The sequence below is a fragment of the Rana temporaria genome, chromosome 10, assembly GCF_905171775.1.
Source record: "Rana temporaria chromosome 10, aRanTem1.1, whole genome shotgun sequence".
Taxonomy (NCBI): domain Eukaryota; kingdom Metazoa; phylum Chordata; class Amphibia; order Anura; family Ranidae; genus Rana; species Rana temporaria.
Window position 1 is genome coordinate 67,018,582 of NC_053498.1, and position 15,478 is coordinate 67,034,059.

Here is a 15,478-nt window from a genome sequence, read left to right on the forward strand (position 1 = left end):
GGGGGCAGGATCTAGGGGGTCCCCTTTGTTAAAGGGGTTTTCCAGATTCTGATAAGCCCCCCGCACCCAGACCCCCACAACCACCGGGTAAATTTTTTATGAATGAATCCTCTCTGAATTGCCGGGAGCCGACAATTCATTATAGCCGCAAGTCCGGGTTTAAATTACTTTTTTTCTTTCAGAAATCACACTTTGTGCAGGGACAGTTCTAAGTACTGGAAACATGCGCTATTTCACATGCTTACTTTACACCCCCCCCCAGGTACAACATTTAAAGGAATATTTCACTTTTGTTTCACTTTTAGCATTATTAAATTCACTGCTCCCGAAAAAACGGACGTTTTTAAAACTTTTTTTTGCATTGATACATGTCCCCTGGGGCAGGACCCAGGTCCCCAAGCAAATGAAGGGCCCGATAGTATGAAATCAAGTCGGGTAGGCCGATGCCCCCCTGGGATTTAGGCAGAACTAACAATGAGTAACGGAGTCTAGCTACTTTATTATTTTTCCGAAGAAATTTAAGTAACAGAGTTTGACACGAACGAAAAAAGGCTTGAGGTAGTTTAATAGGTATTGCTTGCATTAGATATAGAATCTGTGGGAGCAATGTCATCTTAAATGCATTACACCTCCCGAACCACGTAAGGGTTAGAGTTTGCCAAAGTTGAAGATGTGATCGTATTTTAGCCAGTAGTGGACAAAAAATAATCTCATATAATAAACCTGTATCCGGGGTTAATTTGACCCCCAGATATTTTAAAAAAGACCGAACCCATTTAAACCGGTAAAGGCCTTGTAACTTTTTGATACACTCTATAGGGAGAAGGATACTCATCGCCTCACTTTTAGAATCATTTATAGAAAAATTAGAAAGGTCTTTGTACTGGGCAAAAGATTGACATAGACGTGGTAGTGAGACCTCTGGATCAGTGAGAAAAAATAAAAGATCATCTGCAAACGCGGTGATTTTATGCTCCATGCTTGATACCTGTATTCCACTGATCAAGGGGTCTGTTCTGACTTTGCACAAAAAGGGTTCTAGGGTTAACACATAAAGTAATGGGGAAAAAGGGCAGCCCTGTCTTGTCCCATTGAACAGATGAAAGTACTCTAATCGGGCCCCGTTCACCAACACAGCAGCTGTAGGGCCGGTATATAATATCTGAATCCAGGTCAGCATTTGAGTTCCCAGGCCTATATGTCTAAGGGTGGATTGTAAGAACTGCCAGTCTACCCGATTGAAGGCCCTTTTGGCATCTGTTGATAAAAGCGGAAAGGGTCAGGCCTTCCATTGGGCAGAGTGGATCAGATCTATTGCCCTTTTGGTGTTGTCCCTAGCTTCTCTCTGAGGGATAAAACCTGCCTGACCTGTGTGGACGAGATAGGGAATATATGGCAATAGCCTGTTCACCAAGATTTTAGAAAATAGTTTTAAATCATCATTTAAGAGTGCTCTTTGTCCTGCTTAGGGATGACCATAATATGTGCCCTCAAGGCGTCATCTGTTAAGTTACAGTTAGCTGAAATGGAATTGTAGGCTTGTAGAAAATAGGGAGAGAGAACATCCTAAAAAGTTTTGTAATAAAGGAGATTTAGCCCATCTGGTCCCGGGGCCTTCCCTAATTTAGAAGAGACTGTCAACGTGACCAGTTCTTCCTTTGTTATAGGTGCTTCCATTCGCTCAGATACCTCTGACGGAAGGGAGGGCATACCTGAGGACGTCAAGAAAGCAGATATCAAGTCTGCCCGAGATGTACATTGCTGATTTTGAGTGTTATGTACAATTGTTTTACTAGGTATAATATACAGTAACATGTTATTGTTTACAAAGTCCTTACAATACAGTATTACGTTATGTAAAAGACCAATGCACATAATGTGAATGTAGCTGGCAGTTTTAGTTCAAAACATGGCATGAAGCAGTTTATTTATTTTTAATCTATGAGAAAAAAAAATTCCATTACTTGTAAAGATACTTTTAAAGGGGTTGTAAGGCTTGTGTTTTTTCACCTTAATGCATCCTATGCAATAGGATGCATTAAGGTGAAATATTTTTTACTTTTTGCTATAATAAATATCCCCAAAAAAGATATAAAAAAAATATATTTTTTCCTCAGTTTAGGCCGATACGTATTCTTCTACATATTTTTGATAAAAAAAAATCGCAATAAGCATTTATTGTTTGGTTTGCGCAAAATTTATAACGCTTACAAATAAGAGGATAGTTTTATGGCATTTTTATTATTTTTTTTTTTTTTTACTACTAATGGCAGCGATTAGCTATTTTTTTTCGTGACTGAGATATTATGGTGGACACATCGGACACTTTTGACCCACTTTTGGGACCATTGTAATTTTCACAGCGAAAAGTGCTATAAAAATGCACTGATGAAAATGACAATGGCAGTGAAGGGATTAACCACTAGGGGGCGCTAAAGGGGTTAAGTGTGTCCTAGTTTGTGATACTTACTGTATGGGGGCGTGGCTGGACGTGTGACGTCACTGATCGTCGTTCCCTATGACAGGGAACAGACGATCAGTGACAAGCCACAGAGAAAAATGCGGAAGGTTTGTTTACACTCACCTCTCCCCGTTCTTCAGCTCCTGTGACCCGATCGCGGAACACCGGCAGCGATCGGGTCCTCGGGACCTGCGTGCGCAGTCACAGAGCTTCGGGCCGGTGGCGTGCGCACGACCCACGGCTGGGCACTTAAAGGGCAATGTACCTGTACATTCTTATGCCCAGCCGTGCCATTCTGCCAACGTATATTGCCGTTAGGCGGTCCTCAAGTGGTTAAAATATGTTTCTATTATTTTTTTCATTATGAATCTAGAACAAAAGGCGTCCTAAAGTCTGCTGATAGTCTGTTTTGAGAAACTAGCTAGGCACAAGTTTTTGTAGCTAGTAAAAATGAAAACTAGTTTAACTAATGTTATATTCTGATATATTTTATAAAGTTAATTGAGCTTAGAATATACAGTATATATACAGTATATTAACACTCCATTAACAGTGCCATTCACTGTAATGTAACAAAGATGTGGGTAGTCCCTGCTATTTTCCAATTTGCTCTGTGTGGAAAATAACCAACTATACTATATTAAGTAATAATGGTAGTTTTAATAGTAGTATTTTTGTTCTTACATTATTTGAAATGCATGGCAACAGTGGGAATCTTGTTAATTTTGTAGGCTTCATGTGGAACCCCCTACACAGTAAAGTCATTTTCTGCTTCAGGTATAACGCTGAATAAAGAAATAGGGAATCAAAAATATTGTTTCCACTAATTAATTCATGGATGTTCAGCTGATCAAGGACTTTTTATAAGAGGCAATGAAATTCAAAGAGAATTTGTGAACCACCAATGCTAGCAATCTTCACTCGTGCTAGGATACATGTGTGAACCACAAAAATATTCATGCAGGGCCAAATAATCCAACTGTGACACTCATTAAAATACTGAACACAGAATAGAGTGTGTGATCTCACATCTTCTCCATTATCAGAGTAGTCTTTTTTTAATGGGAAAGAAACACAATCGTAAAACTCACATACCTTTGTGACAAATAGAATTATCAAATACAAAAACAAAACAAAACTGAAATATCCTCATAAAACAGCAAATAGCTATTATTATTATTATTATTATTATTATTATTATTATTATTATTATACAGGATTTATATAGTGCCAACAGCTTGCACAGCACTTTACAACATGAGGGCAGACAGTACAGTTACAATACAATTTAATACAGGAGGGATCAGAGGGCCTTGCTTGTTAGAGCTTACAATCTAGCTATCCTTCTGATGTTTCACCATCTTTGTCAAAGTTTAAAATATTCTTAATAAGAGCCGGTTCACATACAGGCGGCACGACTTTGGAGGCGACTCGGCAAGGCGATCTCAAGGCGACTTGGGGGGCAACTTGCAAAATGACTTCTGTATTGAAGTCAATGCAAGTCGCCCCCAAAGTCGTACAGGAACCTTTTTCTAAGTCGGAGCGACTTGCGTCGCTCCTATTAGAACGGTTCCATTGACTACTGCGGACTGCGACTTGTCAGGCGGCTGAGCCGCCTGACAGGTCGCCCCTGTGTGAACTGGCTCTAAGGCCGCGTACACACGACCGGTTAAAACCGATGAGAATGGACCGAGGTTCAGTTTCATCGGTCCAAACCGACCGTGTGTATGGCCCATCGGTCTTTTGTCTTTCGGACCAAAATTTGAAAACTTGCTTTAAAATCGAACCGATGGACCGCTGACCGATCGGGCCAAGCCGATGGTTAGTACACAAAAGCATTGGTTCAAAACCTAGACATGCTCAGAATCAAGTCGACGCATGCTTGGAAGCATTGAACTTCGTTTTTTTCAGCACGTCGTGTGTTTTACGTCACCGCGTTCTGACCCGATTGGTTTTTGAACTGATGGTGTGTACACACATCAGACCATCAGGCCACTTCAGCGGTGGACCGATGAAAACGGTCCGTCGGACCATTCTCATCGGATGAACCGGTCGTGTGTACAGGGCCTAAGAGTTAACCTTAAAGAGACAACAACAATATCCTATGTGCAAAATAAATAAAAATAAACAAACTAACAATAATGTAATTTATTAGAGCTGCATGTCTTCGAGCTTCAGAGAAAAGCTATAGATGTTACTTTTAAATTGAAAATGACTTTTTTTGTGTTCATTCGAGACGTATATACAATCATAAACAGTGTTAAATACATAAAAAGTCCTAATAACGTGCTGGTTCCAAATCAAAACAAACCTGAAAGTAAAAGAAGTTAAAGTCTGTTCCTTAAAAAGAAAAGATGACACCCAAGCCAACGTATAGTGCTTATATCTTCACCCAAATAGTGACACTTCGCACTCACCAGGTCAGACTTGCTTGAGGTAACTATATCATCCAATATACAGCATATACTTGATCACCAATGGAATCCTAAGCCTCTAGCCGACTAGATGGGATCATCACTTGTAAAGTGCTCATGTGCCTTTAAGAAATCCAGAATTGAAGGCAGTAACATTTAAGGTACTGTCCCAGAGAGTAATGGTGGGTATGGAGCAAAAGCACATACCGACAACTACTCTTTTGTTTTATAACCACTATTTCTGTCTGGATACCATGAATGATTAGCAGCTTCTTCTCTGTAGTTTACTTTCTATGAACCAGCTATCCCATGGTACCTTGCTGCCTGCAAGCAGTGATTCCTGTACTGACTCCACCTCCTGAAACTCCTCCTCTGTATTTCCGAAGGCAGGCTCCCTGCAATGTGTAACACAGAAGTGCCTACCCACAGGGCATAGTGAATATGTGTCCCAGAATTTAAGGAAGTAAATGTGTGGGGATCTTCACAAAGTAAGACTGGAAACATTTAAATACAATGTGGAAACTAATACATATTTTTAAATTTTGGCTTTCGATAGAAACACTTTAAAGTCCACCTACAGAAAGCCCAGTGTTGCAGCACCTCCATGTGTTTATTCGGAAATCATATTTACAAACATGCGACAATGTTGCAACTGTTTTAGACTAACAAGTGCTAAATTTACCTCAGAGCTATCTGACAAGTGTTCATTAAAGCAGAGTTTCTACTAAAATAAAAAATATTAAAAGTCAGCAGCTACAAATACTACAGCTGGTGACTTTAATAATCGGACGCTCACCTGTCCCAGGGTCCAGCGATGCGGGGGAACAAAGCCCCGCTCATCTTCCCCTCCTCTCTGTGGCACCAGCACCACTACTGTGAGCGCCTGGCTGTGACGTAACAGCTGGGCACGCACTGTGCATGCGCGAGGTGCGCTGTGTACCGTGATTTTTCGAGCAATCATCTGGCACCTGTGATGTGTCCCAGATGATTGCCCAGAGGGAAGGTGGAGAGGTGACCTTCCTTCCGGGGCCACGGTGCCCCGGGAGGAAGTGGGAATGGAAACGCTCTAAAAAAAGTGTTTCCGCTCCCTCCCAAAAAAAAATGACATGCCATATGTGGCATGTTAAAGGGTCACCTTCCCTTAAAGTGGAAGTTCCATTTTTGGGTGGAACTCTGCTTTAATGTCCCGTTTACACCAAAACGCAGTGCAGGAAACCCTCCTTCTGTGTGAGTTTCCTGCACCACATTCAAAATGCACTGCAGCTGCAGAAGATGTACAGTTGTATTCAAAATTATTCAACCCCCACTGAAATTGATTGTTTTGCCAAGTTTGACATTGATTTTGATCATCCTGTCATCCTGCTTACAATTAAATCAAAGAGGCACGTGTAGGTCAGACAAATATAACATAAAATTTATAATGGAATAACCACAAATGTCTTTTCTGTGCTCACATCATTATCAGTTTTATTCAACCCCCAATTGACATTCAAACTTAGTACTTAGTACAACATCCTTTTACAGTTATAACAGCTTTTAAACTTGAAGCATAGCTTGACACAAGTGTCTTGCAGCGATCTACGGGTATCTTCGCCCATTCGTCATGGGCAAAAGCCTCCAGTTCAGTCACATTCTTAGGCTTGCGCACTGCAACTGCTTTCTTTAAGTCCCACCAGAGGTTCTCAATCGGATTTAAGTCTGGTGACTGCGATGGCCACTCCAAAATGTTCCAGCCTTTAATCTGCAACCATGCTCTAGTGGACTTGGAGGTATGCTTGGGATCATTGTCCTGTTGAAAGGTCCAACGTCTCCCAAGCCTCAGGTTTGTGATGGACTGCATCACATTGTTATCCACTATCTCCTGGTACTGAAGAGAATTCATGGTACCTTGCCTGTAAGCTTCCCTGTACCTGCAGAAGCGAAACAGCCCCAAAGCATGATTGACCCCCCGCCATGCTTCACAGTAGGCAAGGTGTTCTTTTCATCATAGGCCTTGTTCTTCCTCCTCCAAACATAGCGTTGATCCATGGGCCCAAACACTTCTAATTTTGTTTCATCAGTCCACAGAACACAATCCCAAAACTTCTGTGGTTTGTCCACATGATTTTTGCATACTGCAGTCGACTCTTCTTATTCTTTGGAGACAGCAAGGGGGTGCGCCTGGGAGTTCTGGCATGGAGGCCTTCATTACGCAGTGTGCGCCGTATTGTCTGAGCAGAAACTTCAGTACCCACATCTGACAAATCTTTTGTCAGTTCCTCAGCAGTCACAAGGGGACTTTTCTCCACTCTACGCTTCAGGTAGCGCTCAGCAGTCGAAGTCAGCATCTTCTTTCTGCCACGACCAGGTAGTGTTTCAACAGTGCCCTTTGGCTTGAATTTGCGAATGATGCTTCCTATGGTGTCTCTTGGTATGTTTAACATCTTTGCAATCTTCTTATAGCCATTGCCCTTCCTGTGAAGAGTAATCACCTCTTCTCTTGTCTTCCCCGACCATTCTCTTGACTTCACCATGTTTGTAACCACACCAGTAAATGTCTAGAAGGAGCTGAGTATCACAGTCATTTTAAAGCTGCCTGATTGGTGCTTATTAGGCTTTATTGCTGCTCCCTGACATCCACAGGTGTTTTCAATACCTGATTGAAAACACTTCAATGAACCTCTGTTCTTCAGAGTGGTAGTCTTTAAGGGGTTGAATAATTGTGTAAATGAAGAATTCACAAAATAAACATTTACTACTGTATTACAAAACCAATTGATGTCATTTTAGTTGCATATGGTTCCTTAAGAAGTCCTTGTAGGATTTCATTCTGAATACAATTACAAATGTACACTAAATTCCCTAAAACCCTTTACAGCATTGGGGGGTTGAATAATTTTGAACACAACTGTAAGTGTTAAGTTAACAAGACCCCAAACACAGGTTACAAATGCATTGCATTTGCCTGAATCGGACGGCATGAAACAGAAGTACCATGCAATCTGGTTGCAGTAAGTTTCCAAAAGTAGCGCATGCACTCCTTTTGGTGCAGTGCAGTGCATTTCAGCTCATTCAAAATTAACAAAGCAAGGGGGTTTTCTCTTTCTATAAATCCCACACTAGGTCTTCTCTTTCTGAATAAACCCATAATGCAGATCAAAAGGTTAAGGTTTGGTTTACACATAACACCCCCTAGCGTTGCTGAAGTGCTATAGTTTCAATTTTTGTTTAGTGCAGGTAAATTTGTTCAGGCTTGGCTGGCAGTCAAGCCTGTCTGTCTTTTTTTTTCCTGGGTTTAGGTAGAGATCCATGGAGGGCTGGAAGACTGACAGGCAGCATCACTGAGACCCCCCCACTTCTCGAACTTACTAGAAACTTCCAGAAGAATGGGAGGGTAGGTAAGAAGGAGCTGCCTGGAGTAGTCTGACCAATCCCCAACAAATGGATTGGCAGGGGGCCAGCCTCTCAAATACTCAGGGTCAGTCCAGCTGGAGGGTGTGGATTTTGGGTGGAAACTGGAGTGTTAGATGTCAGAGGCCTTTAAGAGTAACCTCCTAGTCTATGGGAGTGAACTAAGGCCTGGGCTTGGGTGTGGAGGGGACCCCTCTTCAAGTCAAGACACACAGTGGGATCCTGACCAGGAGGCATGGGAGCAAGGAGAAGGACAGCAGGAGGACATTACTGGGAAAATTTCCAGGGAGGAAGACAGCGAGGTGGGCTGGTGAGTGAGACACAGCCGAGAGGACTGACAGGACTGGGTGAGAGCAGTCTGTAAAAGATGCAGAGTCAGTCAGGAGGACTGTGGAGGAGTGGGCGGAAGAAAGGGGCAGCTGCAGCCAGGTGGGCTGGCAGTGCCTGAAGAGGTGGTACTCATAGCAGTAGCCACAGATAGGACAGCTGATGACTAGAACTTTTCTACACCAAAGGGGCCAAAAGTCCCTGCCTGTAAAAACAGAGTGCCAGCTGTCCTGGGTGTTCAATGAGCAAGAGTTGTGCTGGAGGAATTGAAGGAGGTCTGCACGCAAGTTTGTGCAGGAGGCAGAGGAGTTTATATAATGTGTGTATATAGTTGTCCCCCCCTAAGAGTTTACTACACTGATTAAGTGGGCATCTCATATTCCCCCAACTCCATTGTGACTGGCTGTGCAGGGTGGGGGATCCCATTCACCAGCGGCTCCAACTGGGGTAGCGCTACGCACATATATGCAAATTGGAATGTGTTTCTAACTTCATCCAATTCACATAACCTGTGAATCAGACTTGCTTTCAATAAAGTCGTTTCACACATGTGCAGGGCAACCCCAGTGCCGTTTTAAAAAGGGTCCTGTGTGTTTTTGGGTTCGGTTCAGGTGTAATTTCAAGTAAAAATTCCCACCTGTATCGCACCTGCACCAGTGAACAGAACCGCATTGGGCTGCCGCACTGAAACCGCAGCCGCATATGTTTGAACCCAGCCTTACGGTTTACCAAATAAAAAAAAAAAGTGATACAAAGGGGCAGATCCACAGAGAGAGTACGCTGGCGTATCTACTGATACGGCGACATACTTTCAAATTTCCCGCGTCGTATCGTTGTTTTGAATCCTCAAAACAAGATACGACGGTATCTGGGTTAGATCCGACAGGCATACGTCTTCGTACGCCTTCGGATCTAAGATGCAATTCTTCGGCGTCCGCTGGGTGGCGTTCCCTTTGTTTTCTGCGTTGAGTATGCAAATTAGCTATTTCCGACGATCCACGAACGTACGAGCGGCCTGCGCATTCCTTTACGTCGTCTCTAGTTGTCTTTTTTCGGCGTATAGTTAAAGCTGCTATTTCGTGGCTTACTCAATGTTAAGTATGCTCCCGCGTATAATTTTTTATTTTTTTTTGCGTAAGTCGTTCGTGAATCGGGATGGACGCAATTTACGTCCAGGTCAAAACCAATGACTTCCTTGCGATGTCATTTAGCGCAATGCACGGCGGGAAATTTAGGGACGGCGCATGCGCAGTTCGTTCGGCGCGGGGACGCGCTTCATTTAAATGAAACACGCCCCCTTACTCGCCGATTTGAATTAGGCCGTTACGCCGCAAGAGATACACTATGCCGCCGTATCTTATGGTGCGAATTCTTTCTGGATTCGAAGCATCAAAAAGTAAGTTACAGCGGCGTAGCGTATCTCCCATACGCTGCGCCCATTGTTGATACTTTATATGGTTTCTCTTTTTATTTATGTACACGAGCCATCAGTTCGTCTACGAAGTCTTTTTTCTTTCTTCTCTTGGATTGCTTTTTGGTCCAGAATAGACCAGCGGACCTCCTTCCAGCGCTTAGACACACCCTTCAGGGTGTATGTGGCGCTGTAAAGAAATATTAAAATCAATCAATCAATCAATCTGCCTTAAAGCCTTTAAGAAATTTGTCTTTATTCTCCTTTTTTGGTGTAATTGATTACAGTTGCTGTAAAGCATATCTAAAGAAAACAAATATATATATATATATATATATATATATATATATATATATCATTTTTTTAAGGTAAATAAAGGACAATTTTCTTGCGCATCAACCACCCAGAATAGTTGCGAAAAGCTCCCCTATCCAGGTGCCATCTTTAAAAAACAGTAAAAAAACACCTTAGTTTTGCCTTCTCTTTTAATTCCAATCAGGGCCGCTGATAGGGCAGTACAGCCAGCCCTCCAGTAGGGGGCCCGAGCAGAAGAGGGGCCCGGGAAGGAGAGCTAGCTATACTGCCTTGTGACTCCTGTGGATCACCTTGCAGCACAGCCTGCTTTCTCCCCCATGGCAGCTATGCAGGGGGATCGATTCTACATACTGCAAAGTGTCCCAATTTGAAGCAGAGGGAGACAGCTGCAGAGTCTCTGTCTGTGCCTCTCTCGGGTCCTGAAACTCCCCTTTCATCAGTCGGCAGTGTTATCTCTCTGGTCAGCGTGATGAATGAGCAGGAAGTTTGCTCCACCTCCTCACTGAGTCCTGACCTCTGATCCCCCTCCCTTCAGATCGTGCTCTCTCATCTGTGCACTGCGTTCACGGTGAACTCCAGGGTTTGCATTGTGCAGTCCTTCTGCTGAAAAGGGTAAGGGGGGGGGGGGGTTGCTGATGCAGTGAAGGGACAGTAACTTCAGGATTTTGGAGAGAAGTAAATATGGAGCCAGCCTAGAACTCAGGTAGCTGCCACTGCAGTATTAAGCTATGAACCAATGTACACATCTCTCCCTCCAGCTGACAGACACATTTTTGCCAAAACATTTCTATACACCAGCCCTAAGGCCCCCTTTGTACTTCATGTAGTGGGAAAACATATTCCTGCACATGTTTTGTTTTTGTTTTTTTTTGCTTGTTTTTCGCATATAGGGGAACCCATTCACTTGAATGGGTGTCGCCATTTGTGTGACAGGCTCAAGAACCTTTTAAAGCATTCAGATTTGCCACATGACACAACGCAGGTCTGCTAATTGTATTCAGGGTGCCATCAACAATTAATGACACCACAAGCGCTATGTGCATTTAAATGCACTGAAAAACGTCCGCTACCTGTGCACTTTATCCCACATTCATGAAACGTCAAATGTGAATACAGCCTAATGCCTAGTATACACTGCTATTTTTTTACATTCAACCCCACAGGCTGTACGAAACAAACCTGACACCTCAGGTCGGAGCCGCTGTACTAACAATCCAATGTTAGTACTGAAATCTCCCCTACTGTTCTATTGTGTTCTGACAAGGGGATGCCCCCCACCCCATCAGAACACTCTGGTCAGTACTCTCAGCCATTGGCTGACAGCACTGGTGAGTTGACAGACCTTTTTTGGTAATGCCCCTTCAACAGAAGCCAGCTGTCATATAGTCAGACAGGGCTGTATACATGCCATTGATGCAACGCTTTACTTCAGAGCTGCAGTATTTTTAGAGCAGGCTGCAAAGTTTGACAGGCAGCACCGCCTGTCAAATTTCTCATCGAGTTCAATGGGGCCGCTCTGCACCTTGAAGCCAAATAATTATTTTACAGTTGCAACGCGGTCTTGCGATGTAAAATTGCCATTCAGCAATTTAAAAAAGTAAAAATAAAAAAAACAGGAGTCATGAGGTGGCAGTAGCATGGCTCTAATTTCGACCATGGCATTTTAGCAACTTGATATTTCCCGGGGGGGGGGGCCCTGTCAGGTAAGTTGTCTGGGGCCCCGTGATTTCTAACAGCGGCCCTGATTCCAATGCATAGTTTATATATAGTAAAATTCTGCTGTAATCTCACATTTTTCATTGGATTTTTGAGGAAATTAAAACTCCAACTTTTACTCATGTCTAATATTCAAGTTTAATTGTGCACAGTTCACAAATACAGTTTGACTGATTTTAAAGTATCATTTTTACTCCTTTGTTTTCACATTTTAATAAAATGTAACATATATTTTGAATTTCTTTTGGTTTAATCAGAGAGTGAAGGCAGAGGCTCTGTGCTACTCAAAAACATAACCTCTGAGGCCCCATAGTCCGAAAGACCTTTATATCAGTTCACTTTACAAACTGATCGGTCTGCCTGATAAATCAAAAAAGATTAAAGGATCTCCATTATTTTCCAATCTCCCTGATTTGGGTGTGATTTTTACTTGAGTGAACTGACTTCTCATTAATTTTAGCCATCAGTCTTGCTGCATACTGTTTTCAAATACAGTTACACAGAGAAAATCTGTTATATTTAAAGATATAATCCTTGGATCAAAAAACTTCAAAGCCACAAAGGAAAGGTTGGATTATTAACCCAGAGCTCCCTCTACAGGTAAAGTTTGGGTAGGTTACGTGTAAGCAAAGTAACAAGTCTTGCTGAATGTCTACACTCTGTAATTGCTTGAAAATACACAAGACATTGCACTGTTTAATTTAGCTGCACATAGTCAGCATATTCATTTAATGATACTTCCAATTTTGCTTACATTTTTAGAATAAAGCTCAGGCACTTAAACTGTATATCTTATGAAAATAGTTTTTCCTCCATTTTACCATTTTAATACAGTAAATAAGATGTTTTGCAAATAGCGCGTGCACAATGAACATTTATTATGCCATAGTTAGTGACTATATTAGACTAGCAAAGGCTCATTAAGCAATGCATATCCTAGGCAAATTTAGCTGCAGACTAAATTTATAAATTATAACCCTAAAGTGAAGAAAAAAATGTGTACTTCAAGTAACTCTGTTTTAAAAAAAAAAAAAAAAGTATGATGGTTGCCATTGCTGGACCTCTTTAAAACGCTAGTTGCCTTGTTGTGTCTGGATTCAATAATTTTTGGGGCATAGACCCAGAACAAGCATGCTGTAAATAAGTTTGACAGAAGGGACAGAACAAATTATCTCTAAATATGCTCCAGGTTAAAGACTTATGCATAGTACATATAATACAAAGTAAGTTATCGTTGATAGGAACAGCTTGGGAATAGGAATGTATACTTAGGGTAACTGGATAAACAAAAATTGGAAAACTATAAAACTATAAAAAATGTAGAACAAATGCCCCCTGATAAGAAAGGGTTGACCATATGAAGAGCGTCATGTAATGAGCCAGAGTCCCAATGTGATGGGGACCTAAACATCTGGAAAATAAAGTATTTTTGTGCAGAAATGTATTGCAATGGGCAATAATCCAGTGTAGTATGTGTAAAAAGGGAGGGGAGAAGAACTTGACTGTCAAACTCCACAAAGGAGGTCTGACTAGGTTTGAATGCCAGCAAGAGACGAAGAAGAAGAATTAGAACGTACCGATAGGGTAAAAGACATGAAGGGCTAGTTAAAGAAGGGAAAGAAGAGAAGGGATGGAAACTGGAACAGGGAAGTGCAGGGGGGAAGAGAGAGAAAAAAAGGAGCCCATTATTTATTTATAGTTGAACACAAGGGTCATATTCTTGAAGCACCATGCAGCAAAATCCAAGGCTTTGTACATGCCCACCTCAACTACTGGTGACACCATACTTCAATAAGTTGAGTAGCACCACACAAGCCCATGTACGTTATCTAAAATCATTTTAAGGATATCTCAGAGTTTGTTGCTTTTTTGTGGGGGGTTATTGTAATTTTATGGTAAAACAAGTATTAAGGCATTATTTTGGCACACATATACTGCATACATTGTTGGTTTTATCACCATGATAGCAGACTTGTGTTGTTTAGAACCACACTGATAAATAAAAAAAGAAAAGAAAATGTTATTTATCTGGAATTTTTTATGTATTTATTAAGATGGCACCTTCCTGAAAATGACTATTGCCTGGATGCCATATGGATCCACCAGCTGTATGACTTTATAAGCTACTGATCTACAACACATATGCAACTGGTTCAACAAACACTCCCAATCTAGATTCTTATTTTAAGGCAGCTATTTTCTAAGTAGTAATGCAGGAGAGTCAAAATTATAGTCAAACAGTTGGGTGGTAAGGATGAGTAAATTAGACTGTTTTTTTTTTACTGAAATTCCAGTTTACTAACCTTTAAAATAGCTCTGGAGCATAAGGGAAACACCTTTCAACTACTCTGAACTCTAAACCTAACTCTAATGCCCTGTACACATGATCGGAATTTCCGATGGGATAAAATCCGATGGAATTTTCCGTCAGAATTCTGTTCAAGCTGTCTTGCATACACACTGTCAGACCAAATTCCACCATCCAAAACGACAAGTCGAGAATAATGAAGTTCAATGCTTCCGAGCATGCATCAACTTGATTCTGAGCATGCATGTTTTTTTCTCCGTCGGAGTTCCACACAGTCGATCGGAATTTCATATAGGATTTTTTTCCATCGGAAAAAAAATAAAACATGTTCCGATGGGGCCCACACTTGTTCAGAATATCTGATGAAAAAATTCTGTCTGTCTTTTCTCATCAGAAATTCCGATCATGTGTACAGGGCATTACACTAATGCTTGCTAACTCCATGATTATAAAAAGTTCTGTGACTGCTTTTTCAACACTGTCATGGTGATCACATGGCTTTGTTGATGAAAAAAAAAAAGGTTAGTATTATGCCGCGTACACACGACTGTTTTTCATAACGTGAAAAATTTAATTTTTTAAAAAGGTCATTAAAAACGATCGTGTGTAGGCTCCAGAGCATTTTTCTCGACGTGAAAAATGGGCATTAAAAATGTAGAATATGCTCTAATTTTTTGCGTCGTTTTCACACTGTCGTTTTCATGTTGTGAAAAACGGTTGTGTGTAGACTTTAACGACGTGAAAAAAACGTGCATGCTCAGAAGCAAGTTATGAGACGGGAGCACTCGTTCTGGTAAAATTAGTGTTTTAAGGAGATAGCACATTCATCACGCTGTAACAGACAGAAAAGCACGAAGACTGAAAAGCGCAAATCGTCTCTCAACCAAATCATTACTAACACAAAATCAGCAAAAGCAGCCCAAAAGGTAGCGCCATCTGAATGGAACTTCCCCTTTTTTTAGTGCCGTTGTACGTGTTGTACGTAACCGCGCTTTGCTCGAGCATTTTTTTTTTCACGATCGTGTGTATGCAAGGCAGGCTTAAAAAGAATTACGTAAAAATACGTTGTTTTTTCTATGACATTAAAAATGGTCGTGTGTACGCGGCATTAGAGTTAGCACTCAGATTAGTGTCAA